General features: G+C 33.8%; 1 long non-coding RNA gene across 1 annotated transcript; it reads right to left on the reverse strand.

Annotated features, from left to right (window-relative positions):
- Positions 1–1,574: 1,574 nt before the first annotated feature.
- LOC137045223 (uncharacterized) lies at positions 1,575–3,565 on the reverse strand. Its single transcript, XR_010898720.1, has 4 exons — positions 3,153–3,565; positions 2,780–2,933; positions 2,444–2,529; positions 1,575–1,763 (listed from the first exon to the last, which is right to left on the reverse strand). It is a non-coding gene; the product is annotated as an uncharacterized lncRNA (long non-coding RNA).
- Between the last annotated feature and the right edge of the window lie 1,762 nt (positions 3,566–5,327).

Genomic DNA, 5,327 nt, shown 5'->3' on the forward strand with positions numbered 1-5,327 from the left:
CAAACCATTCCTGAAGCATTTGTGCTTTATGTCAGGAGCATTATCCTGCTGGAAGAGCCACAGCCACCAGAATACCGTTTCCATGAAAGGCTGAACATGGTCTCAGCAATGCTTAGGCACAGTGCATCTGGAAAGTAATCATGCTTCACTTATTATTAAAATGGATTAAATTAAATTCTACAAACAATACCCCATAATGACAATATGAAAAGTTTTTCTTGTCAATTTAATTTGTCGATTTATCTCAGCTCTGTTGATGTTTCACTAGGTTCTATAATGGCAACTAACATACAACTAACAACTGGGTTTCTGTGTAAATATTGCCAGGCGTTCTCCTTGAACGATTGACCTATCAAGTCTGTATCTCGCGAGACTAGTGTGTTTTCCAATGTATGCTGTGGCATTTAGACTCGTACATGTGTGTGTTTAAAGACAGGAGTGTGTGAACGCTGGAGAATCACTTATTTTCTGCATTCCTGTGGCCGACTGCAGTGAGGAAGTATTGCTGGGAAACTATGAGTGAGTAAACACACAGTAGCCGTCTGATTCTCACCCTACTGACACCACACTGCCCTCCTTTGACTCCGGACAGCACATGCCTCATCTGTGTGTGAGGGATGGAGACAGACAGAATAAGAAAGAATGTACACTGTAAAAACTGTTACTTAAATAAAACTCAAAAAAATTAAGGCAACATTTTCCAACTACTTTTTGTAAGTTTAGTGAACTTCTTGGTTTTTTGAGTTGGTAAAAATCAGTATTATCTATTTTACTGTATGCTAAAAAATTAAGTAGAGTCTACAAGATAAAGTAAAACATTTGAGTTTAACCATTGTGTTAATGAGCAGCATATCGACCAAATCATACTTAGTTAAAATAAGTAAATTTTAAAATAAAAATTGTTTTTATTTTAATTAATTAATTTACCAAATCATACTTAGTTAAAATAAGTAAAATTTAAAATAAAAATTGTTTTTATTTTAATTAATTAATTTACTCAAATTAATTAATTTATTATTATTATTATTAATTTAGACAAATTATTTCTTAATCCACTTTAAATAATTAGTTACCATTGCCATAACTTTAATAAATAAGGAAAGCGATGTATTCGTTTCCAACGTTTATTGCTCTATAACAGCTGTCATAAACAATTGGGTACATTTTCTGTAATCAATTTTAATGTAACAATAATGGTAATGTAAACATTTGTAACATAAAAAATTACAGAAACTTCTGACCTCATCTTTAAGTGCAGCATTGAACACCTTCAAAGTTCAATCTGTGTACTCTTAACACTGACATTAAAATACAGTGACTCTTCACCTGAGCGATACATAAAATGTACAGTACATTACCTTTTCATATTTATTAAAACATAATAAATTAATACAAGAACACATTTTAAGTACAATCTGTGCCATATTCTACTAGCCAATTAACAATTAAACATTCAGAACAATCTTCTGAAAAACACAAGATTGCCATTTATGAGTGTGAGGCTGGCATTTGACCAACTAAATCAGAAGTTTGTTTTTTAATGTCATGAATCAAGAGGAAGGTTCCCACAAAAAGTCTTTGGAACATCTCAGATGTTTTGCAGAGTTGTGGTGGATACTGCAGGTTCAGAGCATATGTCATACCCAGAAGCAGGCAACATGCCCTAGGATTCCCTCAACGATGATGCCCACTGCATCTGGTTCACGACAGACATATATCTGCATATTGCGCAAGTCCTTGTGCACACTGCTCTCTGTTTTTCCCTGTATGAGACATAAACAGAACAATAAATGGCAACAGAGAACAATCTTCAAAAGCCTTCAATAAAATCACACATTAAAAGTTCACAATAGGTTTTAAGTTTGGACGAGCCAGCTCCTGCACAGTAAGCCTGGCCTGTTGAACTGGCTTCATAGTACAACTTTCAGTACAGTCTCACTTGACACAACAAACCTGCGAGACTAAATCACATACACAAGTCACCTCCAAGGCCTAAATCCTTAAAGGGGAGAGGGGTTCAGCTGGTAACACATAGGTGTGGTTAAGTAAAAGTATCTGAAAATGCCACTCTTACAGTTATATCAGCAGATAAATAATGACTCCTGCATTCATGTAAACAAGGATTTTACTTCTGTGAAGCTGCAGTTGAAAAATATGACAGTATATTTTAAATCAAGTTTACTAGCCACTGGAAGACCAAAAGATTAATTTTGATAACTGGTTCCTGTGCAGACATTTGGTTGTTTGTAGGTGTGTTTTTGAACTTTTGACTGAGCCATCAGACAAGCCATTTCCACCCAATTATAGTATTTGTTCTTAGACAAGCTAACCAATCCTCAACTCCAGCTCCGTATTAAACTCAGACAGACATAAGATTGATATCTGAGGAATAAATGCTTCCCCCCCAAAAAAATTAAAACTATGCTTTTTAAACAATACTTACATAGTAGTCAGAGATGAGCTCTTGCCCACTCTCTCCCATGTTTTCACATCTCAGAGTCTCTCATTCACCACAGAGGTACTTGGATCCTATAGTTGGCAAATGAATAATGAAAAACTGAATCTTGCAGGCAATATAACTACAATGCAATTATCAGTGTGGGTCTGTACTACCTATTTAACAGAGCTTACCGGCATATTTCTTTCTTTTATATTTAAAATTAATTAGCAGCTGTAAACAAAAATGTTTTTTGCAATATTCATCTATAGGCAAGACAAGAGAATAAAGTACTTATTGTATGAATATGCCCCTGCAACATTGTTACCACTTTCGCCTCACCTGTATCAGTTCCATTAACAAGTTATTGATGCGTTGACCAACCGCTCCACCCTTCGCACTAAACAGGTCGAGAAGTTTTGGAGTACTTGTCCAGCTGGGACATAAACACTGATTCTAGTGGAACTGCAGCACACCTTCGGAATTCTTCATTTACCTGTAATACATCAATTGTTTAACTGTTATTTGGAACACAAGAATTGACAACCTTTCATTTTAATGCAATCCAAAAATCAGAAAGGGATGATACTTTTTTTTCCGTTCCTTTTTTCCTGACACTCAATAACTGACTTTTGGTTACCTTAATTCCTTTAAATGACAGATAACAATAAACCTCTGAAACATTTATCTCAATTCAACCTACTAAAAAGCTTACCTACTCCATGAACTTTTCCTCCCAATAGATTTGATGGTCTTCTAAAGAAGCAACACAGATGAAACAAAAGTTTATTTAGGAAAATATCAGGATCATTGATGTTAATGCAACGCAAAATAAATATATAATCTTTTTACTAGATCAAATGGTTTCAAAATATTTCAGACAAATATATCAACAGATTAAGTTAAAGCATTTAAAAACTGATTAAACAATGTTGAAGCGGACTAACGTTAGGTCCATAAACAGCTGCTTTGCAACACAACAACACATTTACGAATTTTCATGATACCACGTTGCAGAGAGACACCAGGAATATATTATGTCATGTCCTCATATTTTTCAGCCATGCGGGGATAACAGTAACTACAAACCTAACAGTTAACGTAACTTTTATTGTTAATTTCACGACCTTCGGTAGGCCTCATGCGGCGCCAGCAAAACTGACACACTTAATGCTGTCTGAAACAGGCGACGCTTTTACATTTTAGTTAAAAAATGCGTGCTCATTCGGCTAAAACCTAACTTGCAATGTAAATAGCTATACTTACATCGGTTGCGCGTTGTAAGATCCTCAAAAACTCCACAGAAACCCGAAACTGGTCCGGTACAGCCAGGTGACAACGCGCAACGATCTCGTTCGTTGTTCTGCTGCAGCATGTGGGCGTGTCGTGACGTTTTACTTCAGATATAAACACTTAAATAGAGTTTTGTAGAAACAATTTATTGTGAAGGTCAGGGAAATCATTTTTTTGATAGGTAATAATAAGTTGCAAAAACATTCACACTTTTTACTTATGTAAAACTTAAATTAATTCAAAAATAAAAGAAAATCAATTTATTGGAATAAATATACTTTTTAAAATAAATTCCTACAGACAACACCCTGAATTACTTTTTACAGTGTAGTTCAACTAAAGTGTGTAAGAATTAGACCTACTTTTGTTACCATTCTGATTTCTAATTTGTTCTGGCTGAGCAGAAACACACTATTTACCACTTACTGAACCAAATCATTAAAGGGAGAACAGTTATTTTCTGAATTTAGCACTATACTTGAGACATTTCCTTGAACTATCAACAGTAACTCAAAACATTGAATACAGTTTGTACTGGCTCTCGATTCGAACTGGCTGAGAGCCTTTTCATGTGACTTTCTACCAGTATCACCACTGGAACCATTACAGTTTTCTCTCACAGAGAGTGTCACAGCAGACGAGCAAAGCCACCAAGATTGTACAAATGCTAATGTTGTTGTGTGATAAAACAGAATTTTTTTTATGCGGTTATTTAGATCTGCAAATATGTGACAAATATAACGGCGCTTATTTGACAAATTGTTTAGACATTTTCAGAGACAATGTCAGGTAAACAGGTATAATTCATTTTGGGTATAACAAACAGGCAATCTTTGGTCTTATTAATCTATTACTTGTTCCAGAGCAAACCGATTGGGCTAAGTTTGGCATAGTTTCATAACTTTATATTTGTATTTAACTGAAATCCTCTACTAGAAGAGCGCGGGGCACAACCTAACAAACTATGCTGTATGTATTTTTAGGTTTTATGTTTAGTTGTCAAATCCAAACATGTGTTAATTTTTAATTATTAATAAATTCCATAATTTGATTTGAAAAAGTTAATAATTGTATTTTATTTACAAAATATTTTAGTTTGTCTTGGATATTTCTTTGATTATATCAGGTAACATTTTAAGCTGTCATTTGGTCATGTTATCATGAACCCATGGGGCATGTTGTCACATTTAACTTCCATTCTTTCAGGTTAAATCAAGAAAAAAAAGGATACACTGCATTAATGAAAAAAAAAACACACATTTTTACTAGACGTGTGAAATTAATGTGGGAAAAAATAAATACTCTTAACCACAAGTGGATTTACACAAACTGAGAAAGTCAAAAAGCGTTAGATTGTGCCCTGTTCTCCCTATCGATTATACAAATAATAGTTTATTATAAACACACATTTAGGCTACTATAACTTGTATTACAACTTCTGTTGTACTTCTGAGCAATTTACTATTTTTAACAAAAGTTATTATAGAATTTGTTATAAAATTTACCAAATTATTACCCCCCCCATCCATATTCTTATAAATAAAATAAACATAAATGATAAAATAAAATAAAATAATGAAAAAGTTGATAAAAGAGA

Source organism: Pseudorasbora parva, chromosome 17 (assembly GCF_024679245.1).
Source record: "Pseudorasbora parva isolate DD20220531a chromosome 17, ASM2467924v1, whole genome shotgun sequence".
Taxonomy (NCBI): domain Eukaryota; kingdom Metazoa; phylum Chordata; class Actinopteri; order Cypriniformes; family Gobionidae; genus Pseudorasbora; species Pseudorasbora parva.